The 26418-nt window shown below is 41.5% G+C and overlaps 1 long non-coding RNA gene across 3 annotated transcripts in view; it reads left to right on the top strand.

Annotated features, from left to right (window-relative positions):
- Window positions 1–7126: 7126 nt before the first annotated feature.
- The window catches only part of LOC114062793, a 43874-nt gene continuing 24582 nt past the window's right edge, over window positions 7127–26418 (top strand). Inside the window, exons 1-3 of one of the 3 annotated variants that reach the window (XR_003572455.1) lie at window positions 7127–7169; window positions 16999–17185; window positions 18886–18971. This is a non-coding gene — a long non-coding RNA (uncharacterized LOC114062793). Of the gene's footprint in view, window positions 7170–9040; window positions 9157–16998; window positions 17186–18885; window positions 18972–26418 lie in introns of those variants that run through there. The other 2 variants (XR_003572453.1, XR_003572454.1) reach the window with 2 other exon arrangements.

The following is a 26418-nucleotide window of genomic DNA, read 5'->3' as shown; positions in this document are numbered from 1 at the left end:
TGCCATACACCCCAAGGTGCTCTGAAAGGCTGCTCTGTGCATGGAAGGGGAGGTGGGTCACATGCCAGTAGATGGTGCTCAAAAATCAGCAGCTCTGCACGTAGAGTCTGCACTACCCGGGCACTGCTGTGCCCTGCCAATGGCTCCTCTTGTTCCCCTCCTTCCACAGACTCCATCTGGGAGCTGGAGGATGGGTGATGTTCAGTAGACACCCGTCTTGCATTTCAGCAGCTCGTGTTCAGGTTCTCTACAGCCCTCCAGCATGGCCCTGGGCATGTTGCTTATGCCTACACTCATCTCCTGTAGCTGAGATGCCTGAACTGCCAGTGCATTGAGAAGGAGGGAAAGGAAAGGGAAAGGAATTTCTGCTGCAGGGCAAGCACTCGGTTGCAGGACTCTCAACCATCCCCAGGAAGAACCTCCACAGACCGTAAGGAGTGTCGGGGCTCCAACCTGGCACTCAGCTTCGAGCTGCAGTTCAGTAACCTCAGCCCTTCTGGCAGCACATCAGTTCTGTCTCCGTAAAATGAGACTGCACATCCTCACTGCACAAGGCTGTGGTGAAGAGGAGCTGGTGGAAGGCAGGAGATGCACCAGCAGTGCGTTCTCTGGGCTGGCTTGGGCAGGAGTTCCATGATTCTGGGTGTGAGTTGCCCTGCAGGCAGAATAGCAATGCTAACACATCACCTGCAGGGAGATTCATTCCTAGCCTTAAGCTGCACTGAGCTCCTGGGCTGGGAGCTGCGACAGAAGGAAAATATGTATTTCATTAGCACTAAAATGTCTCCCTGCTACTGAGATTTTTAAATGATAAAGTAGTACCTTTGTCACAGAAAGCCTTTCTTAATAGAAGCTCTTTTCCATAGTGGGATCATCATTAAATTGGAACCTGGAGCCATTTAGAGCCAAGAATGTGATTTGTGTTTCACAACTCCAAGGTTTACTATTAAGCATGCAGCTTATGCAACTAATGGGCACAGTCATATAACTTCCATTACATCAGTAACTTTTAGGCAGTAGAGCTGCAAAAGCTTAGGAACTCATGACATCCTTCAGACCATTATCACACAGGGTGTTCATTGCAGCTGAAAACACACCCCCATCACACCTTCTCTGGCATTTCTTTCCCAGGGCTCTCCAGCCTCAGCCATGCACACTCTGGTACTGTCAGCTCTGAGGCACAGACTAACACCAGGTCTTTGACTGATTCTCAGCCACAGACACAGAAAATGTCAGTGAAGAAGGTCTTTGAAACCTGGTTTGAAAAGCTTTCCTTCCCACCTGTGACTGGGTACTAATGAGGAGCAGAGCAAGATCTGTATCTAACAAAACAGTTGCTTACATGATTAATGTAATGCTTAGGGGTTGGTTCCTGTATTTTTCTAGTCATGTCATATAATGAAATATTTGTATGTTGGAGATAGAGAAAAACTATCAGAGCGAGAATGAGTTCCTCAGCTTAGAGAGCAGGTGCTTGATCAAAAATACTCTCTCAGCCACTGGCAGCTGTATATTTCCAGAATCAGACTTGCTCTTATTTTTTTTTAAGTTTAAGATAAATCTGACAAGGAGAATTCTGTGTCAAAAGTACAGAAAAAGAGCAGTTCATGTTACAGAAAAGCTTCTAGCAGATACAATAATCCAATTTTAGTTTAAATTAAAAAGAAATCTGTCATCATCAGCACAGTGAGGTGCTTATTTCTAATAATAAAATAATCAGAAAATATATCCTAGAATACACATATGTGTTTAGTGTCCCATGTAAACTCTCATACATCTTCAGTGATGGCTTGCAATGAGCACCAATCCATATAGTCTGAAAGTAGGTATTTGCTAAGATTAAAGGTATTGTTTAAAAACAAAAGGCATATTCAGAAGCATGGAGAGCTTAGCTAACTCATAACCAGGGGATATCAAATTAAATCAAGAAAGACTGAAGTAGAAGGTGTTCCAAGTAAATGACATTTAATAATCGTTCTTATCAATTCAGAAACAGGGACTGAATATGCTGCATAAATTATTTGCTCCACTTGTTCTAGTTAAAACATTGGTTTGAGTGAATATTCTACAGGCTGCAAATGCACAGAGCTGCAGCTGAACTCCATCGTGGAGCAATCACACCAAAACATCCATTGTTTGTGCTGCTGTGCTGCCCCTTGTATCCATTTCTTATCTGATTAATGGCCCTTCAAAGCTGGAGAGCCACTGCTTCAAGAAGAAACCACGAGTCCAGCAGCCAGAGCTGTGTCTGGGAGCTGGGAGCAGGTGAGGGAGTCCCTGGTCTCAACCTGAGGCAGAGGAGAAGGAGGGGGTGAAGGAGGAGGATGTCTCTCTCCTGGAGTCACCTGGATTGCCACAGGTCCTGAAAGACGGCCCAGTAGTGGCAGTTTGGGAACTGTGTGTGATTTCCATTGCTCTTTCAGACCCACCAGATCTCCAACATGCTGTCTGGTTCCACTAGGCTTTGAGGGGTTTGTTTTTTAACTCGCCCCCTTGTCATCTGATGTCAACATTTCCTTAGTTAGTATCTTAATTAACTTTGCTGCTCTCAGGAGCTCTGCTCACTAGTTCCAGAGGTTTTCAGCAACTTTACTGCACCTCAACTTTGTGATAAAGTTTCAGGTGGAGGAAAAGTAATGATGGTGATGATAGAGTGTAATGTATGGTAGGAAAAACTGATTACTGTGATCATATCTAGGAACTGAGACACTTGACTGCAGATCGTGCTTTGTAAAGAGTCAGCAGGCTGCAGAACTTATGGGATTGTGCTGTAAGGAACTGCTAGCAGCAATTGTGATGTCTCTGCTTATTTTTTAATTTCTTTGGTGTAGCGTTAAGGATTTTTCTTACAGCCCACTTTCTGAGATGTTCTTGTTTGCCCTCACGTCTCTGCAACACACCAGCACGCCTTGTCATGTGTGTGCACAGGAGAGGATGTAGATGCTGAGGAAATGGATTTAGAGATGGAGATCAGCATCTGCACTGAGCTCCCCAGTTCACTGAGCTTTGCCAAGGCCGTACTTGGAGGTATATTTTCAGTGGCAGCACCGATTTCCATAATTGCTGATCCCTGCGGCTCATTTCGAAACGCTCTGCAGCAAATCTCCGTTTCTCTGGCAGGCTCTTTGTCAGCTGCTGCTGCTCCCAATCCAGGTCACTTTGCAGAAGCCCTGGTGTTATTCCAGTGGGTAGTGCTGTGCCAGGGTGGGATGGTCTGGCTGAGGGGAACCATCCAGATGAAGGGGACCAGGGCCCCTCGTGCCACCTCCTCTGGTCACGCCAGCCGGGGGCAGAGCTGCCTGTGGGTTCCATGTTGCTGTTCCACCACAACCCTCCTGCTCCCGCCACAGCCAGGTTTTTCAGTTGCTGCAGTAGCAAAAGGCTGCCCACACCTGAACAGAAGTGTTAGAGCCCTTTCTTGTCCCTTTTCCAGAGGCACCACAGAAACAGTGATGTCTCTGTTGGATTCTGGTTGTACCCGAGCCAGATGTGCTCCATGTGATCCTATTGTTCCACCTTTCTGATTGCCAGAACAGGAGGAAGGGAGCTCTGAGAGCCAGTTAATAAACTTTGTTCTGATCTTGGTTGATTGACAGAGCACCCTAGAACTTTTCTTTCTTCTTTATAATGACACTTAGATTATTACATGGACTCTGATGATTTAGAACTGGAAGGGAAGCTATGGAAGATGCTTCTTTTTTAAAATTTAAAGAATAAAACAATGCTTAAAATTTGTATTTATCAAAAACAATTATTTCTATTTTGTAGAAACTTTGTAGAAATTGGAGGCAGAAAAGTGGCACAATTATTAAAAATGAGAAATATGGTTGTTAATGAGAAGTGTCAGTCAATTAACCTTTCCTTCCAATTATTGTATATTTGTAACCTCCTGCTTGCTGAGGTAGGCACAGGATCTCACTTCTGACTCCTGGTAGGGTTGGCATTAGTTTGATTGCAGCTCCAGAGCTCAATCAGGAGCTGCAATTAGTATCCCTCAGTGTGATTACAGCATCTCTTTGCTTGGCCATCTGACAGATTTCTAACATTTTCCAAGTTTCTTGTGGATGGGGAAAAAGAAGAGGCCTGATAATTTTCACTTCTCAGAATAACTGCACAACATACAGTGGCTTTGGTTGCAAAACTAGTTTGGGTTTCTACAGAGTTTTATCTTTCGAAATCTGTCTTCAGATAAACTCAGAAAAACCTACTACTCATCAAAACTAAAGAAAATTACAAATAGCTTGTAGCACTTCAGGTAAATCTGGATTGTCTTGAAAGGTTCATGAACTTGAGGAGTTCAGCCCAGAATACAATATGTAGTTTTCCTTAACTGCTGAATCACTGTCTGGGGGAAGTTATTAGCAGGGCAAACAGGAAATACAAGATTTTTGATGTCCCTTCCAACCCAAACCATTCTATGATTCTGTGTTTGGGTTTTTTTTTCTGGCTTCATACTTTTAAGTTTCATCTGGGAGCATAAGATCACAGTAAAGCACCTCATGAAATTTGGTGTTTGCCTGCCCGTGCTGAGGTAGGTGTTGCTTTCACCTGTTTATAAAATTCCTGAGATGCTGCTTTTTTCCTTCTTGTATCTTGAGTAAAACTCCATCTAATTTACCCCAGACTGGGATTTGCCTGTTTTGGTGTCAGTGACATGTCGGTTCATTCACAGTTCATGGTATCGCAGCTCCTCTGCTACAATATTCTTGCCTCCCCATTAATTCCCTATTTTCTACTTTGGCAGTTGATTCCTTCTTACTAAATGTAGTGTTTTGCACCTGTCTGTTGACTTTCATCCCATTGATCTTGGTCCATTTCTCTGGCTGTCCAGATCACTTTGGATTCTGATCTCCCATGAGGCGGAACAGACCCCCCCCGCCCCCAATCTCTGTCTCTGATTTGTCATAAAAAAATTAACCAAGTTGTTCTTGAGGGGTTAAACTGATCAAGCCTGCTTTCCTCAGGACTTTGTTCCACATCCAGCACAATATCCCCAGGTAACTACAGGCAAAAAAATACTTAATCACTGGGACAAAACAGCGTCATACACATCGAACGCCTTCTCCCCAGCTGTGTCCTTGGAAGCGAGTTAAGACTCTGAAAGAGAAAATATCTGCAGTTTATATTCTTATATGCTCTTCATTGTTTAAATTTCTCGAGTTTGTGGTTCTTAAGGCTCTACTGCGAAACTTTGAAGGTCGTTTTAATTGCACTCTTATTTATAAATGGCTTTCTTGGCCACACGGTGCCACTCACAGCAGATTAAACCTGAGACTCTATCTCTGCCTTTGTTTTATGGGAGAGATTGATAAGTGATTTACTCTCAGTAGAATGGTTTAGAAATGAGCTCTTAGATAAGTGATCAGAAAAAGAGGTTTTTTCATATGGAATTATTTTCCACAGAGAAAAAATGGGTTGTTTTTCTAAATACTGAAATAAGGATGCAGGGACCGGATTCTCAGCTGGAGTAAGTTAACAGAGTCAATATTGATTTACACCAGCTGCAAATATTTTCCCCATAATATTGTTCCTTGTACTGTAATTTTCTCTAATGCAAACCCTAATTTCTTCTCCCTGAACTCAAATTCTGAACTCCCGTAATTCCTGCATCTGTTTATTTACTTTCTGGTTTGTATTCTTTTAGCTGGGTTTATTAACATACTGTATTTTTCTCCCCTGTTCAACAGTATGTGCATTGCATGTTTAAGCTCTCATTTATAGTCCATATTTGCTTTCTGTGATACCGTTATGTTGAAAATCAATAAAAAGGCAATTTAGGGAAAAAAAATATGATTTTCTCTGAAGTCTAGTTAAGGAAGCTGCCAATAATTAACAAGGGAGACCAACCCTGCTGCCTGGAAGCCCTCAGATTTCTTACTGACTTCAGTAGGATTTAGTGGGGTCCATGGACTCCAGACCGTTAATCCTTTGTCATAGCTGGGAGCTGGGCCTGTGCAAGAAAATTAGGCTTAGCTCTGTGCAAATCAGTTCAACTCCAGTAAAAAGGAAAATGCTCCTGGCCTTCTCCTCCAGATACGAAATATAAGAATATGATTTTGTAATTCCAGTTCCTGACAGAAAGGAGCTCTAAAATATCCATTTAAAAGGCATCAAGATTTTTTTTGGTGCTTAACTTGGCAAATCCCCACTTCTAGTACGTCCTGCAGGCTGGACAGCTGGGAGGGAGTGACCCAGAGCCACAGCAAACTTTGGCATTGGGGTGTGCAAATGTCAGGGTCTACACAGCACATCAACAGCACAGGTGATTTGAAAGCTTCAAGTTTGGCAGACATGGAAATTCCACGTGAGGGAACTTGCTTCAAATTTGACTTGAAATGTGCACAGCTCTACACAGCTTTTGGGGGCTTTTTTTCCTCCCCCAAAAAGCTGAAAATAATGCATTAAATAAATGTTTCAATAGACAACTGGCACTGTGTGGTGAACAGAACTGTACCTGCAGTTCTGTCTACCCCACGCACTAAGTGCACAGATAAATGCGTTTTAATAATTTATTATCATTTATCTTCAGTGCAGCTCTATTATGCTTTTCACTCTTGCTGTAAATATGTAAAATGCTGTTAATCAACCTTTGTTAGTGAATATTTGATTAATAGGTAGCAGATGTACTTGCCCCTGTGTATACTGCATTAAATGCAATGTACCAACACATAATTCATTATTTTAATAACACACTGGGCTAATAAATCAAAGGAACGCTTGAGAATGCAACAGCCAGAATTACCAAAGGAATAGCTGTTCATTGTTTTAAAAGAAATAAATCTGTGCATTGTTTTAAGTCTGGTGGGGACTTAGAAATCAGCTACCTGTGAGCCCTAGTATCACATTCCTATGGGGATGACTAAGGACTAGCAAAGAACCGCTCATTTCTCCCAACCCCCCTTCTGTTAGAGAGCAAAAATCAATCCCAGACCCGAAGACCTTACAAATCCAAAGAGACAGGATGAATAAAGGGTGAGGAAAAGGAAGAGCAGGTCCTGATGAGCACACAACACGATGTCTGCAAACACCCTTTTCACTCTGTGATGCGTGCAGTTGTCTAATTTCAGTCTTGCCAGTGGGTTCCAGTTAGGGAGGTGAGAGCTGCCCAGAGAGACCAGAGGAGAGGGAGGATGCTGCAATAAAAAGCCAGACAGAAAGAGGAGAGAAGAGTAAGTCAGAAGAGGTGTAGGGAGCAGCCAGATGACCCCATCAGTGTCCATCAGTGCCTGCCCAAACTGCTGCACGTTGTATTGAAATGTACAAGTGATGCTCACTTTGAGCAACCTGCTGTTTTCTTGAATGGGCAATCACCCAAGTTCTGTGTTCAAAATCTTTACTCAGTGTTAAGTGTTGACATCCTCATGTGACAGCTGCATTACTGAACAAGTCCCTTTTGGTGACACGTGTCATTCAGTTCCTGAAATCCTGTGCAAGTTGAATAGCTCCATGGGGGAGGCCAATATTGATTCAGGGTTAGTTGCAATTACAGTGCCAAGGCAGACAAAGATGAGGTAGTTTTCACAAATTCAAAGACTAAGCCAAGAACGGAGCTTAAATTCCATAAGTCCCACGGGAGCGTTTTCTCCTTCCTCAGCACTGCCCATTTCTAACAGAAAATATTTCTTATTTCTGATAGTATCAAAGTTGTGGGTATGTTTAATGGCAAGTGCTATACTCTATATATAGTACATATCCACCAGCACAGTTGTGCATGTGATTTACTATTCACTGATACAGTTCACACACTGCTTATTTTTGGTGACCTTGGCAATGTGTTTGATTCAATAAGGGATTATCAGTTTTGATAGGCCTTATATTTGATTCTGTAGCTTGGTTGAAAGCTACACTGCTTTGCATTGATTTCCATGTGCAATTAATACGTTTTGTCAGCGACAAATGCGTGCAGAGATAATATACTCCACTCATTCTGAGCTCTCCTGTGTTCATTTCAAATCAAAATAGCACCTGGTGGCCGAGCCCTCCTGAGAAGTGGTGGATTTAATATGGAGAAGTAGCATTAAGAATTGCTTGCATAATATTATAATAATTTTCAGTAGTGAAATAACAAAAAATTCCCTAGAAATCCGAGTAACTCAAAAGCTTAGACACCTTCAAATCAACACTGTGGTTAAATGGCTCTGTTGTACTGGGTCATGCTCATACAACACAACTGAATGTCAAATTAGATGAATAACACAGGAAATGAGCCCCTGAAATGTGTAGTGTCTTCACTCTGATATTCCTTCGAGACGTGACCCTTGCACAGCTAACAGATAACATCAGGGTATGTGGTCATATTGATATCCTGAATGGAAGCTGGCTCTGAAATGGGATTTGAGCTCCTTGAGGACGTGTCATCTCTTACTCTGAGTTTGTTCAAAACAGGAAAAAAAACCCCTGAAATTTCTTTGAAGTCTCAGAGATCTTATAATTAACTTTGTGAAATATTTAATCTCGGTGTTTCTGACTTAATGCAGTTGTATCTTTTTGACAGGTGTCATTCAACATGTAATCTAAAAATCATAGCTACCTGAAACATTTAGTTCGTACTTCAAGACAAACAGATGTTTCAGCCTTATTCAACTGATTTTTATCTGCAGTATTCAAGAGATCAATATGTGTTCGTGAAGAGCTTCAATTCTGTCAAATCTATGTTTTCAGACATAAGACTTTTCCATTTAGAAGCACAGTGGTCTCTTGGATGCTGGAAACTTTTTCATCTGCCCAGCATAGAAATGGACCATGACTGACAAGAGTGTTTCAGTACTACTCCTGTCAGACTTCACAGAGTGGAGACTATTAGAATATAGATCAAAATTTCAAAAACATCCAAATAAAAAAAGGTGCTTTGTAGGATTGCCTTTGATATTTTATAGCACTCCCTTTAGAGCTGCAGTTCACATGAACCTTTAATTCCTGATAGATAGGAAAAAATAAAACTGGTGTTGAAAGCTAGACCACAAATAAATAATAATAATAGTGATGATTTAAAAAACCCTCTCTGCCTCTTTTTAATCTGTTTATATTCTTACAGAGCTGTTGTTAGTACAATTGCATCTGACTGCCTCTGAAACAGTAATGGATGATGTCTTCACTGTGCAGCAGTGCAACTGGAAATGTTATTCCCAGTTTGCTGACAAATATTCAGAAAAAAAGGTAGAAAAATGGGGAGGTTTATCTCACATAACTTTAGACATATGAAAAATAGATTTCTGGTCTAAATAAACTAGACTCCCTCTACATTCAGTAAAGAGAAAGGGACTTTTAGCGGGTGATTTATTCCACTTATTTCAAGAGGTATCATTTGTCTTGTGGAGGCAGCCGAGACAACTCACACAAACAGCCAGCATTCAGAGACTGATCTGGGAATCAAAGGAATCTGCACAATTAAAACAAGGTCTCCAGGGCTGTAGTCCAGTGATGAAGCTATAAATGCCATCATGAAGTGGTTAAATGTTGCTACTTGGTTAAATTTTCCTTTCCCCTGCTGTGGTACCTGATCAGCCCTGGAGAGCAGGTCTGTTGAAGTGTTAACTCTTGTACTCCGTGATCTTGAAGGTCCTTTCCAGCCTAAACGATTCCATGATTCTCTCATTATCCTCTTGCATTCCAGTGCACACCTATAGCAACTAATCACAGTCACCACTTCTCTGAGAGTCTCATATCCTGTAACCCTCGGAGCAGAGTAACTAAATTAGGTGGGGTATTTACCAAATCAGGGTATAAATGTTCCATCTGCTCTTCCAAGCCCTCTGCTTCCACACTGAAAGAAAAACTACACCTCTGCCAAGCTTTCTCATTCATTTTGCATTCAGAGATGTTTTATTGGCTGCATTTACCCATGCTCTTTGAATCTTTCTTCATTAGCAGCCTCTGGCATCTGACAGGTAATTTGCCTGCCTACAGCTTCCTCTATTAACACTGCCTTTAGACTGAGCACATGGAAGGAAATGGCTGTTGTGCCATTTAATGCAGTATCTGCCCCTCATCTGTTTTCAGTCTGTCCTGTCCTTCCCACCTTTTTCCCGTGCCAGGACTGGGAGGAGGGGGAGCTTCTTACGCTGGTGTGGATGTTTCTATTGCACAGATGTTTGTCCTAAACCACTTTGTGCTGCTTGTTATTCAGAAACATTATTTCTGCAGATGTTCCTATCGCTCTGCCCTCCCACCTTTGCCTCTGTCCCTCTCTCGTGCATGAACAGATTGCAGTGAATTTTTTCCTTTTTTCCCCTCCAGAAAACTAAATCCCAAACCAGCCCTCTAGGTTTCCTTTACTTATTCCTGAGCAGCAGTTCATCCAGGCATATGGCTCTCTCTCTCCTTCCTCACTGCTTGGACAGATGTTTTCTCTTGACTAAGTACATTCTTAATCCTTGAGAGAAATGAGAAAACTTGCATGATTTGTTGAGAAAAAGCCCATTTTGTTCCTGATCCAAACTGCTTCACAGTCCCGTGTTCCTTTGTTGCCGTGATTTTCATATCAAAACCAGTCAATATAACAAGACCAGGAGGTTTGTTCTGAGCCCCAGCGTGGAAGGTGCTCTGCAAGAACTCAACAAGAAAGATTTCCCTCTGTTTGAAATAGCTTCTACACACGAAAGGACAGCAGGCACTGTAACAACCAGATGAGAGGATCCAAGGTGGAGATGAGACTCCTGTGCTCCACAAATTAAGCAGTGGTCAGAGCAACCCCACTGCCTAATTATAATGATTGGTTTATAGGTGAATGTTTGAGAGATAAGAAGTTATTAGTAATAAATGTCTGATTAGCAGGCAGAAAATGCTGAAGGTATATTTAAACAATCAGGCTCAAACCTTTGAAATTATTTCTGGGCCATGTTAAGGTCAGCATTAGCAGTAGTTTTTCGAGAATTCATTTTCTGGTATATTCATCTGTTATTGAGGAAAAAGGAATGTTAATATATTTCCTGCTTGTGTGGAAACATACTTTCTTACAATGACATGATTTCTATTTGCTCTTAATTTCTTCATGTAACGGGCTGTTTCTCACACTGGCATTATGATGAGAAGGTACTTGTGCGTGCAAGAAAATATGGAAAAGTTTCCCCCAACTAGCAGCAGCTGAGGGCTGAGTGTCCATGCACATGTGCAGGTCTTTTTATTCTTGTTGTCTGTCTCTGTTACAGACTTATAAATGAATGAAAGGGTCTGTCTCTGAACCCTTCATTCTTCGCTGCTTGCTATATCTGTTCTTAAATTAATGATTACAACCAAGATTTTAATATGATACCCTTGTCTTTCTCACCACAAGCATCCCACACACATTCACACCTCCCACTGTGACAGCTGAAGGAGCAAGAATGAGCACAGCCCCAGTGTAAGCAGAATCAAAGAGATTTATTCAAGGGTTATACAGTTTTTGACGCAAGAAACTCTTCTTGTGACAATGGGCTGTTGGCTAACATTCAAGGTGATCTTCCCTGAGCCTCATTAAGCTGTCTTCTGTAGTTAGGTTTAAAATGGGAGGCTGGTGGCTTCCTTAGCTATCTGAGAGAAGAAAGGATGAGATTCATCTCTGCTTGCAGTTCTTTTATGGCTGAGTAAAGTGCCCTGACTGATATTCAGAGTGACTGAATGCAGAGTGAAGAATGCTGGCTCCAGTGAAGCCGACACAAGAGATATAAACTCTGCTGAATTAGCTCTTCAAATATTTTGAAACCCTGCTGTATTAATAGGCTTATTTTTCAGTGTGACCCTGAAGAGCCCCAAAAGAGTATGGATGTGTTTGAGGCACGCAGTAAAAGGGATGGAGAGCTTCACTTTTTCCGGGTACTAGAATCAGCAGGGCTGCTGCTGTGACCTTCAGATCTGGCTGGGAATAAGAGCTTTAGACTAGAATGAGATCTTATTTAATGTGTGGGCAGGAGGAAAAGCTTTTATAGGGAGAACCTTGGTGGTCTGTGGGGTTCAACAGCACTTGAGCTGTCTGAAGGATGAGCCCTCAGATTTGTGATTTTTTTTTTTTTTCCTGTCTTTGGTTCCTAAAAGCATCTAGAAGAGACAGAATCATGAAGGGTGACATTAGCCAACATTACCAAATCCCAGTCATTGCCAGATTCTCTTCACCTCTTTAAACAACTGAGACAGTGGAGCTGAAGGAAATGCGTGTCCCAAGATTTTAAAAGCCTCCTTCTTTTCAAGCACTGCATGCAGTGTCTGTTTCAGATAGAGAATTCCAAGAATAAGGGATAAGAATGAATACACAGGGAGAGTAGAGAGGCAGCGTGCTGGCCCTGGGCCTGAAGCAGAGAAAGAGCACTCAGAATAAACCCCACAGACAGACAGAAACTGGTATTCTTTGTATTGAGTGTTGCCTTTCTGCTTGAGGGAGATATGGGTTTGTGGTTTTTTTTTTTGCTGTTCCTAATATCATTCTCAAACATGACAGTTCATCTCCCCTGTGCCCTTCCTGGAGCCACCGTCAGGGTGTCGTGCTGGAGCTTTAGGCCAAGAGGGGTTCTTTGGGCTTTCATTTTGAACGTCTGAAGTCAGATGTTCTGTTTCAGCTGCCTGTGTTTTCTGGAATTCACATTCTCTCTTTTCACCGTTCGTGGCATGTATTTAAAGCAGCAGGAACTGCAAATATGAATTATGGTGCAGGTACCTGACTCAGGTAACCCCTCTGAAGTCAGCTGAATGTGCTGCACTTGCAGAGTGGGGCACATGACGGATTCAAAGACACAGAAACTCTCCTCGGAAGAATTATTCTTATCCTCCAAATATTATTTATTTGGGTCGGAATTGGTCTCTTCAGCTACAGTGACATTCTTCAAACCCCAGCATTGTGATACAGTGTTGCACTTTTATTAAACCATAATACTGGTAGATTGTTTTAAGCCTCACGCTGTGAATCTCTTGCAGATGAAACGCTGCAGCAGGGATATCTGGCGTGATAAGGAGATTTGAGGATGCTTTCCTTCAGAGCTTTATCACTGCAACGGTCTGGAGGGTCTGGGTGATTGAAAAGCAGCAAGTAAATAAAGCCCCATCTATTACATCCCCAAGTGCTGGGTATTGGGTGGTGGGGAGGAATGTTTAAATGATCATGTGAGGCTAAACGGTGCTTCACGGACTGACTGACTGAAACAGCATCCTAATCAAACCTGACAGCTCTATTGCCTTATAATTATAAGCTGCCAGAGGCGCTTTTTAGACTATCAGTACTTTTGGGATAGTTTGCATCTAAATTAAAATTGAACTTCAAAGCGGTTTGATGGAGATGTGTTTCCAAGGAGTTTCAAAAATGTGAAAGACACTAACTGATTAGCATGATGCACTGTACCAGCTGGTTGCTACTGTAAAAAAAATAAACTAAAAAGTAGCAGCCATGCTAATAATCAGAAAGTGTATCTTGAATCCTATTAATTTTCTTTTCTTTTGAATTATTTATGGGGGGTTTTGTTCCGGTCGTGCACTTCCTTTCAAATGTTTGTTTAGTTTCTCTGTAAAGAAAAAAAAAAAAAATGGGGAGGAAGAGAGAGGAATCTGGAAAATCTCCAAGGGTTAGCTCACCAGCAATCTGTTTAGATGTCCTCTTCTCAACTGAGCCCTGCTCTGCTAAATATTTATGGCAATGTTTAACAAATAAATCTCGCCCACCTCCCCATTTACAGTAAAGGAGAAGATAGAACTGCTTTAAGGGGGGATTGACTGATGTTTTTTACCACGAGGGGGGAAAGAAATTCCATGAATATATGTTAATATCTGGGAAAAGAAGCCAAAACACAGAACTGCAAGCGCAAACATCTGCCTGTCCGCATTACAGGTGTTCTGCCCGAAGCTTTATTTCTGATCCCATCTCTAGATAACAACAGCAGAAAGAGTTCACAGCTCCCCAGTGCTTCCTTTTTCTTGTCCTGTTGTATGAACAGTAATTGGAAGCAGCAGAGAGATTCTCAGGACCAGATCCTGGCTGCTGCTCCCTGCACACGTCGCTTGGCACCTTGTCCAGCCAGACTCGGAATGTGCTGCAGGGCAAGCTCTGTGCTGGAGGGAGGGAATGGGGCCCTGGCCTTCTGGAGCATTTAGAGACCTAAATCCAGTTCAGGTGGTTTCCACTGATTCCAAATGGAGGTTAAATTTTCTAAATGTCCACGTGTTTCTGTGCCAGCTTCTCATCAGCCCTCGTGCTTTGATGTGAAGAATTCTGTAACAAAGACCTCTTTTGGCTTAATTGTTTTTGTTATGCCTCACCACCTTTTGCTGGATTCACCCAGCTCCAAATCCTTTAAGGGATGCCTGGTGAGGCAGAACACAGTATGTCTCTGTCCAGCAGTGTCTGTGTCTGAATTCTTCATAAGAAAATCAAATCACCAAGATACATAGATTATATTTTTTCCAATACATTTATTCCTGGCTGAAAACAGTGACTAGATGGAGCACTTATAGGGGGGATTTACAGGACTTTAAAATTTTATTGAGTTTCATGGCTGTAGGAGAAAGAAATGCCAGTTGCATAATTCAGGAATGTACAGCTTGGCTTCTGTGTTTCCAATACTGTCGATCGGTATCTGTGGGCCCTGTCAAGATTTTTCTCAGGATACTGAATCTCTGTGAATGCCTCCACACTTATCTGCCTGCCTGTATTCTGCCAATCTGTACAAATGTGGTGCATGCAGAATCCATGTAAACAGCTTGTGCTGGGGAATTTTGAAGTTCACTCACCATTAGAGCAATTTTTAATAGACAACTTTTTTAGCAAAAATGTCTAACCTTTTCTGTCCTGATGGATTGATTCCCACCCTGACACCCAGTGTGTTAGGAATACCTTTTCAAAAAAGACAATGTTTCTTTTGGAGTTTCATTACCATTACTTTCTTCTGTGGCTGACTTTGGATGTTTGTGTTTATTCATGATAATTTATTCATTACTTCATTTGCAGATAGTGCATGTAGTTAATAGCATATAGGAACTCCTTCCAAAAAATTCGAACCTGTTAAATGAAAGTACCCTTCAGGACTGCACCATCCCTATTTTCTAAGCCAGAGCCTTTATTCTCACAGAATTGATCTGCAAAGTTTCCCAGGGAAAGAGAGATGGCCAGAACCCAATGCATCTTTCATGAAACGTTTTCTGAGAAGTTATTTACTGTTTTACCAGAGAAATGTTGAAGATTCATCAGGTATCTTTCAGAAACGATGCTCTTCATTTTTATCAGAGCCAAATGGATTTGCAGAAGTACAAAAGCAACACAGGCCTAACTTGTCCACCCATCACTGTAGGTGCACATGTGGCCAGGTATTCCATGTACTGTGACCAAAATCTGGGCTCCTTCAGCTGCAGGCCTTTTAATATTCACCTTTATTGAGGGCAAATAGTGAGGGGCTTAACAACACAAGCTCAGATTTCAGTGGCAGCTTTGTCAGCTCTAATTGCAAGTTAGGATGCTGAGCACTTGAGCCTGGAAAGATTAAAGATACATGCTTAGCCTCCCTAGTGCTGACTGGATCCCTAAATAAGGAGTCCTAGACAGGGCTGGCTTACAGTACACACAGACACACGTGTGTCCTGCTGGATTGCAGATGTTGGGAGTACCTGCTAGTGTTGGTGCCCAGAGATCATTCATAAACCAGTGCATTCCTCCTTAGATCTCACTTCAGAGCCCATTTGAGAGCTGCTTCATGGCAGACAGCTCTCAGACAGACAGAAGTTGTTTCTTGCCCAGTTATCTTGTTTTTTTTTCTCTCGGCTGACACAGATTCTGTGACCCACTAGCACAGCAGGATTTTATTCTTCCTAATTCCAACAGTGTATTTACTGTGTAGAATTAGCACCACAAATCACTGCTGTGGAAGCTCTTTTCACCAGGAAATGACAAGTTATTAAAGAAAAACACTTGAAGACATTTAAACAGAAAGCTGGTATTCCCATTTACCCCTTAACAACATTTCAGCTGCTCCCAGAGACAGGATGAGGTAATGTTTCTGGAGCCTCTCTGCTCATTCTCCCTCCTCCACCTGCTTTCCTCTCTCTCACTTACCACATGGAAATTCAGAACATTTCCCCAAAAATAGAGTTCAGATCTGAAGGCTGGGTATGTATGTGCTGGTAGCTTGCAGTTCTTGACATACTTTTGGTGGCTTCAAAGAGCACCTGCCAACTGCTGGCCTGGAAGCAGCCAGACCAGCTCAGAGCTGCAGGATCTGAGAAGCACCATCCTGTAGAGCCTCCTGCCTGCTGAAAGCCATTCAAGTCCAAGGCACTGCAGAGCTCTGAAATGGTGATTTTTACATAAGTCTGTCCAGCTGGGATCATATCTTGCTCCCTCTTCCCACTCTGGTAGTTCACTTTTGCAGTGATTTACCTGCGCTTCTCCCTACTCAAGACTCAGCTTTGGGAATAAGCCCCGGTTGAGAGAAAGACAGAAGGGAGTTTGTGTGGAAATTCCCATGTGCCAGGGTTGTTTTTACTGTGGCACATCCCCTTTTCCTATCTGCTTTCCTTTCTGGTTAGGCAGTTCAAGGGAAAACCAACATAAAAAGCTGTGGTTGGAAAGGTGTGTCCCTGTCCTTTTGCCCAACATACTCCTGAGTGCAGTGGAGATACGTGGAACGTGCACAGATCCTGTTCCTTTTGGAACCTCTGTTTCACTGAGGAAAACAATCCTCAGGTAAATGTTTTAGCTAATAGCAGTTTTAAAGAAAATAACTGGTTGTTGTTCAACTGATTAACACCCTTTATACTCAGATCCTACGCTTTTGATTTCTATAGCAATTTATTCATTTATAAAACACTTTTTTTCAAGCAGAGGTCTGTATGTACTCATAAAATGATATCATAAACATGATTACTCTTGCAAGGAAGGACCGGAAAACCTTTGCTACCTCTTTGAATACAAATAGAACTGGAGGATGAGTCAAACTCGTGGTTAATTAACTGCTTGTAACAGGATTATTTGCCTTTTAGGGGGAATGTTTGCTCTAATTGAACCTGGATAAGTGACTTTTAGACAGCTAACATGTATAAAATATATCACAGTGGTGTAACTCTCTATTCCTGTTGGCATCATCCAAGATTGAGTCCTCGGGAACATATGGAGTGCACTGAGTGAGAATAGATTCAGTGCTGCTCTTCGTGTCTGCTGGCTGGGAAGTAATTGCAGCAGAAAAAGAAGAAACCACCAACTTGTACTGGCATGTTCTTCTGCCTGCTTAGATTTATAAATGTAAGTACCCATGGCCAGCAAAGACTTGGCAATAAGTGAATGCTGACTTCAGGCAGCTATTCCTGAATGAGATGTGGTGGTGACAACATATTCTTGTGTAATTTGGCTGCAAAGAGTTGCTATGAATCTATTCCAAAACAGTGAAATAGCTGTTGTCCCCAGAAGTTTTCTGGCCTGCTATGGCACATAATTAAGCAATTTAAGATGTTTTGGTGATTACTGTAGCAAACTTGGTCTGAAGTGCTCTCAGCTGGTTTGCTGGTCAGACTTTCAGTCTGACCGAGAATAAACTGTTCAATCTCACTGTGCCAGACAGGAGTGTTTGTGAGGATGCATTGGTAGGTCTGCAGGAGGCACATGGATACCATGGCCATGGATAATGCATAAAATAGCACGACAGTTACAGCTTGGAACTGGCAGATATTTCACCAGGTGGAGTTTCCCAATCGGAGGAGAACATTTACCCACACCGTGGGAAGAACTGCAGCTTGTGTGTGAAAGCTGTGGCAAGGTGTGCTTACAAAGCCATCACAGAAAATGAAGGAAACAGTTTTCTTGTGTGATGGCAGGTTTGTGCCACGATCATAAACCAAAAAAATGTGCGTCTGCATTTTGGGTGGGTTGATGTTGGCAGCTGCTAGATGCCCACCCAGCCATTCTCACTCCACTTCCTCAACAGGACAAAGGAGAAAGAGGGAAAATCATGTGGCTCGATATACAGACAGGGAAATGACTTGAAAATCATGTGGAATGGTGGACTGTGGTCAATACTCCATCATTTTGCTCTCTAAACAGCCATTCCATGTTCCTGTAGGAGCACTGTATGGATTTTTTTTTTCTCTCTATAGAAATTATAGGAAATAAGGGAGCTCTGCTGATTGGGACTCAGAGCCCCTGAATGATTGATTTGAGAGTGCTTTGTCCTCAGGGGTTCTCTGATCTTAACACTGAATGCTGATGGGTAGTAATGTGCTATCCTAAGGAGTGAGGTACTGTCAACTTCACATCTCAGAAGAAATTCCAGATGCTTTGGAAAAACAGTGGTGCAGCCTCAGCCCAGGGAAAACTGAGCTTGTTAAAGGTCTAAGATTTAGATGCTAGACAAAGTCACGATTCAGACTTTCAGTTCCACCAAGATGAATTTATAAGGAAAATACAGATGATTGATGGAAGCATTTGTTTACAGGAGCAGGTTGTTGATGATAAAATCAGAGCTGGGCCCCAAGTCTGCTGTGGTTCTCTAAAGCTCGTCCAAATCCAGTGACATGCTCTGAGTAGGGAGTCTTTGATGTTTTCGATAATCTGGCTTTATAGAGCAACTCATCTCAAAGGCAGGTAAGAAACCAAAGCCTGCAAGTCAATTTTCTTGAAACAGTCAAACATTCCCATTTGGGAATGCGACTGTCACAGCATCCTTAGCAGTGTGCTGGAGAGCATCATGTTCTGGGGAGCAAGTTCAGAGTGCTGATAAAGACAAGGAGATCAGAGGAGCCCATGAACGTATTCCAGGTAATGGATGGATACCCAGGGGACCATCAGGCATTTTGGGTTCAGTTCACCTCACAATTTACCATTAGAAGCTTCTCCAGCCGAACACCCGCTGGATCTGAAATGCAGAAGAAAGAAATGAGCAATAGGAAGAGGGAGCAGAGCCTTTCCTTTGAGTATGGAAATTATTCTTCAAATGTCTTTGTTGACAGCTGGCGTGGCACAAAATAAACACAGGTCTATTTGCAAGTAAGCAGGAATTAGCATAAACAGCAGCTGCTGTATTACCAGAAAACACGTAACAATAAAGAATTTTTTTTTCTGCCTTCAGAAACAAAGGCAGGTAAAAAGCCTGCATGAAATAATGCGTTAGTTAACCACCTGTTAAAGTTCCGAACACCAACAAAATGGAAGAGCTATTTGTTGATGACATAAGTATTTTCCCGAATCAAGCACTCTAATTGAAACTGAACCTATCCTTATGATACAGAAAATCCGTTGCAGTATCAAAAATATCTTCTTTCTCAGCCCTCCTCTCTCCCAAATCAGGGGATTTCCTACACTTGCCTTTTCAGTTGCCTTCTTGCTGCATCTAGATACTAGTTGGAAATTTTTCTGTGGTGGTTTGGATGTAATTCCTTACTCCTTCTCCAGCTGCATAGGAAGGCAAGTCAGGCCATGTAATTGTATTTATGACCAGATCACATTCAGCAGGATAAGTTTATGGTCTTTTGTCTCTATTGCTTTCCCTGGTAAAAGCTAGTTAGTGGCCTACTCAACAGCATTGCCACATATTAATAAAAACTAACGATCCAACACAGTGCAATGCAGAAACAAGAGAAGAAGCCATTTTAAGTGCATAATTTTAGGTTGATGATGCTTGAATTTATAGCCCAATCTCTCTCCCATGGAAGGTGGCTTACCTGTCCGATTAACTTGCCAGTGTAAGTCGTGCACTCAGCCATCTGCAGGTTCTGTAGATCCACTTATCTAGATTTGCTTTGTACTTCAGCACCGTGATCCACATCTGGTTTGCATTTGTTTGGAACTGCAGTTATTTGTCTCTGGATTTTTTCTGCAAATAGGATGTTTTTTTAAAAAAATAAAGACACGCTAAATAAAATAGCCCTGTTTAGAGTTTATATGGAGAGTTATATCTACAAAAAGTCAGTTTAACATCAGGCCCAATACACAGTGACTTGAAATCAGTGTGTATTTCATCAGTAAGTTTTGGTTCAGAATGGTTCTGTCAGATCTTGATACTGTTTCTTAGCAGATGATTCACTTTGTTTCATAAGTCAATAAAATTAGCTGAGTAAAATATTACTTACACTCCATCAGAATCTGACTAAACAGACATCCAGTGCTTGGGAGGAGCTTGAAGGGTTGTGTTTATGGCCATGTAAAAAGTCGGTGTCAGTACCAGGGTGAGAGTTTAGGAATTTCTTCTCTGAGGTCCCACGTTCTTTTCATCCTTTCCTTTCTGACTATTTGTAAGATTAAAAATGTGTTTTGAGTGGGGTTTTTAATATCAATAGACACTTTTTTTTACTGATAAAAGATTTTTGACAGTATTTTGTGTGGGAAGAGTTGTGTGGCCTACGTGGAATGTTTGAGAAGCAACACATTCTTCATTTGGTCACAGTTTTGTAGTATCTCTTCTGTTTCCACTGGCAGCTTCTGTTTTCAAGGTAACCATATTTCAAAAGTGTGGTATCATTTTCGTGAGTGAAATACTTTGGAAGCTTTTGAAATGAAAAACATACAAAAATTTGCCTCAGTAAGTTTCTTTAATGAGCAGAGAACATCAGGTCTCTTAATTTTCTTACATGTTGGGCCAAATTTTCTTCAATACCAGTTATTAAAAATAAATTTGTTTGTTGTTTGGTTTGGGGTGTTTTTTGTGTTTTGGTTTTGTTTGTTTGTTTGTTTGTTTTTTGTTTTTGTTTTTTGAAGAAGTTAAAAATCCTCAGTTATTTACATTATAGATGGAGACATCAGCATCTCAGACACAGAAATCACAGTAATTTTATTGTGATACCATTCACAAAGGTGTGGGGGTTTCCTACAGTTTTATTTTTTAATTCTTTTTCTCTCTGAAAACATTTCATCCACTGTATCTGTCTGCTACTTATCTTTATATCTGAAAAGGTGTCTGGGCATATAAGTCTGTATAATCCTTATTCTATGTCTGCCTAATAAACTGAAATGTGTGAAGTCCCAAAGCAGACCTCACTGCGGTCAAAGGCTATTTTATTTTAGGTGAGAACATTTTTTATCTCTCTCTCCTTACACTGATTTGGACTCTGACTCTTCCAGCCCCTCAGCTTCATGGAGCTGCTCTTGGATAAAGTAGTTTGCAAAGGAGCAAGAGTATCATCCTTTGGTCTCCTTGACTTACCAGTGGCAACAGCAGTTGAATAAGATAAATCTCAAGTCAAAATGGGGGACATTTGCCTTTCCTGTTCCTATTTTATATCAGGCAGACATCAATTTGATACCAGATTTAAGTTCAGACTGAAAATAGAAGAGTTAAGATCTTGCCAGATTAAGGTTTTCTCACTATACAGGAGAGATAAAATATTCTAGGTAGGAAAATATGTCAAGGTGTGGGAAGGGTAGCAAGAGAACTAGATAAAACCTGAATTCACCGAGGATACTGAAGTTTTCCTTTTGATTTTAGTAAGTCCAGCATGTTACACTTGGATTTAATTCTTCAGTGGACTCCCTGAAAGATCTGATGTGATTCAGCATGGACAGGGTTGACATCTGTTTCCTGCCTCTGTTACTTGCCTGATTCTTTCCTCCCACGTAAGATTGGTGGGAGAATAATCACTTTGGTGATTTGTTGGGGTCAGAGATGACACTGCTACATAAGCAGATACAACACAGTAGGAATACCAATGTGATCTGTGTCTGGACACTGGTTTTCTCTTCAAAGGGAATCTTGTTCTGAGGTCTTTTCTTTGGTCTCTCTTTTCTTTTTTTTTGTCCCACCTTCTCCCCCACAATTGCAGGGCTCTATATCAAACAATAAAAACCTTGTGCTTTTGGATCTCAGGCAGCTGAGCTCCTCTGCCCACCCATTTACCTGTCCTTCACTCCTGCACTAGAAGAGGAATATCAAATTAATTTTTTTCCCCACATCAATTTTTTTGCAGTTTCAGCTCTTCTACAGATTCCACCAGATTCCACTGACTGTCATTTTGTAAATTTGGATCTGTTCATGACTTTGTATATGACTCTGTGTATGACTTTGGATAAGTTTGTTGACAGCTTTGTGCCTCAATTTACTTTTCAATAACAAACAATGTTATTTATTGCTGTTCTTGGACATTTGCTGAACTGCCATTAGGAAATGCCCCCATGGAGCCTGTTGCTGGTTTTAAAAGTCCTTCCAGCTGAGTTGGAGATTTATTCCTTCCTGCCAGCAGAAATCAGGGAAGTCTCCCCTCTTGCTGCATCTCAAGGACGTTCAGTTTCTTATTAGCACAGGAAAAACCCACAGCAAAACACCAAACTGAACCCCAGTGGCTGGAATCTTAGTGCATTAACCAGACTGTAGCCTCTCCCTTCTCCACTTCTGTTTATTTTTGCCTTTAAATGTATTTGATTTTCAACGAGTTCCTCATCTGAGTACATCTTCATGCTGTGATCCTCCCCATGCCAGCACTTCCTCACCCCTTAAGAGCTCAGCAAGGACAGGGACTGGCAAAGGCACAGCAGTGCAGGCACAAGTCGCTCACTTTGCTCACGTTCTGGCTTCCCTTGATCTTTTGTGCTTTCCCTTCCACTCTGCCAATCATTCAGCAAGGGTTTTTGTTCTGCTGTCTAGTCTTCCTTCAGTGAATGACTTCGCTATCTGATGGGGTCCTAGTAATTCACTCCTTTTTTATTTTAATGAAAAAAACCCAATTCTCTTGATATCAGGCCTCTCAGAGCTGGGAGCGTGCAAACCCCTTCTCATCTGCTTGTTCCCCGAAACCCAAATTCAGCAGGGATCCTGCAGTCTATTATTGTTCCCCCCTCTGCCTCTGGTGCTGCAGCCAGTCTTGAAAGGAAGCCACTTGAAAAGGGAGAGAAGCAGCAACATGGCTTGTGAATTCCCAGCACACTGCTCTGCCCTGAAGGATATATTAAACAATGAGCACTTTTTAAACAAAGAGCTCCGGTAACCTCACCACAGGCACTGACCCTGCTGATATATCACTAATTTTAGGCACTAGCTTCAAATTATCTGACTGAAACACCACTTATCTGGTCTTAATACTTGGTCATCAGAAAGATATTACCTCTTGCAGATATGGTCCTTTCCTTTCTTATCTGACTGTTGAAGGAGTATAAACTTGGGTTTCCCTTAGTGACAGTAGCCCAACATTCAGCACAGGGAACACTTCATAAGAAGAAGAAATATTATCTAAAATTAAATATTATTAAATATCAAGAGTCACATTTCTGATAAACAAATATATATCTTTCCTATCAGGATGGGAATGCCTGTGCAGGCAGGATTGAGGGAGAGCTCTGCAGACTATGGAACCAAACTTTCCAAGAGCTCAGTTGTGTTCCAGTCTATCTTAAGCCTTAGATGTTGCTGCTTCCTTGCAGTCACTGAACTCCTGTCTTTGCCTGCTGAATGGGCTCTTAAGTTTCACACTTACAGTGTGGTAATTACCTTAATCATATTATAGTGTAGCAGAAACTTCAGTGGGGAAAATAAAACCATACTGCTCTTGTTGGGCAAACTTTATTTCCTTTAATATTCTGTGTTTGTGTCTTATTGCCTGGACCTCTCCCACTAATAAGCTTTTAATGACTGTTCCCACTGATATCAGAGCAGCTGATTTGTTTGCATGCTGTCTTTGTTTCCTGCAATAAAATCAATTAAGCTCCTTGTCTCTCCGACCCCATCTTATATAAAGGCTTAGCACAGCAATTAGGAGCACATTATGGTCTTCATTCTTTTATATTTTCAGTTCTACAGACATTGCACCAAGTCAGGTGTCAGTGCAAAGATTAACTGGAATGCAATACGATGTAGTCTGTGCATTAAAAGTCTGCAGTGATTTAATTATTATACTTACAAGCTTCACTTTTGCAAAAAAAGCGATTTAATGAGCCTATGACACCTTTCAACAGCCTTCTTGAGGCTTTTTTTTTTTTTTGGTGAGTATTCCAATGGACAAAGTGATAAATTTGTGGCAGGCAATTTTGAAGATTTTCACAGACTTAAAATATCGAGCTGTTGGAAAGATGCTTCTAGAACACAATGCAGTATTTAGACAAGCAACAAAACTTCTGTTGCTTGTTGAAATATTTTGTTTCCAAATTCACTTAGAGAAAGCTGAAGATTTCAAATTAAAGTTTTTCAAGTAGGAACTTTTGCTGAAAGATAGGAGGTTTTTTTCCTGTCAAAACTTCTTCAACTTATTTTTGACCAGCTGTAGAGAAAATGTTCCTCAGTTACCATAGCTGATGGCATGATCACTTCATTGCTGTAGAGAAAAGCAGCATTTCTCTTCACATTCTTTCTTAAAATTGCATTTAACTTTAAGCAGGTTATGGGACCTAGATGATCAGCTCCTCCAGTCTCTTGCTGCTAATTGGCTAAATGCCAGGTGATAAAGGGAATATTATCAGTTCCCACCATTTCACAGGAGACACTCTGTAGTGGATATTTCCTTTTCTCTTCAAATGCAGCATATGTGGTTCTTCTGTAATAAGTCCTGAGAGCAACTAGGAGGAGGAAAAGGGTGAAGGAGCATCTGAATTTAGTTTGTTCCCTTGCGTTACAGAAAAGTGGTCCTATCCTACAACTATCAAGATTTAATTAAAAAATGAAAAGAACGGAACCAAATGGAACTGCAGACTTGGTCATGTTATCACCAATTCTGCCTTGGCAGTTTTTAGAATATTGAATAAATTGCTGTACTTGCTGTGATAGCCTCTGTTGAAAACCTTGGTGACATTTCACTTTGAAAAAGGAATTCATTGTTCCCCCCAAACGTGGTGTTGGCGAAGTCAGATTTCCCTTTCAAGTCCGTAAGCAAAATTTTCAAAGAATTTTTTTTTTTTTAATAGTTGGACAGAGCTGTTCACAGAACTTAATTCTCTTCAGAGAACTCTGGCTTTGTGCATGGCTGGAATGTGGCTTGGAAAAAATGAACAACAGAGCCTCTGGTTTGCAGACACGTCCTGCCTCTCTTACTGTGAGAAAACTGAAGGGTGGATTTGAGGTGCTGGAGTTGCCTGTGGTGAAGAGGCAGCACATCCCTCAACCCACACGGGACAGAATCATGAACCAGAGTCAGCTGTACCTCCTGAACAAGGGAGGCAGGTCATTGCCATGGCAAAGGGGTGGCAATGGGACACCAATGAACATTGCTCCATCACTTCCCAACCCCTGCCTTCCAACAGCAGGAGAGCAGTGATCCGAAATCTGGCCCCAGCATAGGGAGAAATGGCAGAGGAATGGGGACATATCTGATAAATGGGGATAGAGGACTGTAAAATACCATATAAATACAGGGCTGTGTTCCTCTCCCAGATGAAACGTGAAGATTTTTGTCTTTCAAAGGCAAGAAGTCAACTGTGCAAATGCCATCTGAGACTGACAGCTGTGCTTCTGCACACCAGGCAGTGGTTCTTTTCCAACTTGGATTAGGGAGTATTTACCACTCAGCCTGGTCTTAAAATATTTGTGAAACAGAGAGTGACAACAAACCTCTAAAGTGTCTGGATCTCTAGTACTTGTAGAAATGGTGCTTGATTCTAATCAAGAGCAAGCAGAGATGGACATGAAGTCTCTTATCTGAATCCTGGACTGCTCATGGGAGACTGTGAAAATAAGGCATCTATGGAAATAATTTGATTAAATCTTTCCTAAGTCAGTACTTTGCTTGATTAGTGTCTTCTGCCCAGAACCTCTATGAAAGGAGCCGAAGAAGGTGACAGGAACACAATTTACTGCAATATCACCATCACTGTAATTTGTCTAAATGTTACATTGACTGGTCTAGTTACTGGTTATCTGGGATGCAGTTTACAGCACTGCAGAGCTTTTCTGTTTGGGCAGGAAACGTTTAAAGTAGAGAAATAAATGTGTTTTCTGACCAACTTCTGCTTTCAAGTGCTTTTGTACTGATTTTACCAGAGAAGATGCAGCCTGGTCCCAGGCTGGGGACTTGAGTTGACAGCCTGCCTCTCAAACAGCATGCACAGAGTCAAGTTCTCATTATTTCTAGACAGGTATCTGAAAAGCCTTCTTCCTTAGGCTCTGACATAAGCTCTAATTATGAGGTGGAGCAAAGAAACAACCCAGTGTTTTAAAGAGGAATTGAGTTGTGATTATTCTATTGATGCTAAGACTTGCTTTGATACAATAGCATCCCACATTACAGCTACTAAAATTCTTGCAGGGCCTTACAGTCTCCTAAGCAACTGCACTCTCTGCCATCAGGAAGAGATTATCTGCTCTGGAGAGGTGCAGAAAGAGCCTTTGTCTCTGCTGGAGGCTACAGTAGCTGAAAAGAGAGCAGAGAAAATTAGTAGATATTGTTAATAGTATTCAATATGGAGAATCTAGTGATGATAAATGCCTGAAAATTGAAGACACGGAAAAAGAGAGTAATTTTGTGGCTGCAACAAAAGTGTTATTTTAACATTGGTAGGCTTGACCATACAGCTGGGAAAGAATAGTTTATGACTTGCAACATCAAGGATATCTCAGTAGTTCATGGTGTCAA

The sequence above is a fragment of the Empidonax traillii genome, unplaced genomic scaffold (genome assembly GCF_003031625.1).
Source record: "Empidonax traillii isolate 1590-97213 ecotype Southwest subspecies unplaced genomic scaffold, ASM303162v1 scaffold435:size587000, whole genome shotgun sequence".
NCBI classification, from domain to species: Eukaryota; Metazoa; Chordata; class Aves; order Passeriformes; family Tyrannidae; genus Empidonax; species Empidonax traillii.
This window is presented reverse-complemented; position numbering and strand designations above follow the sequence as displayed.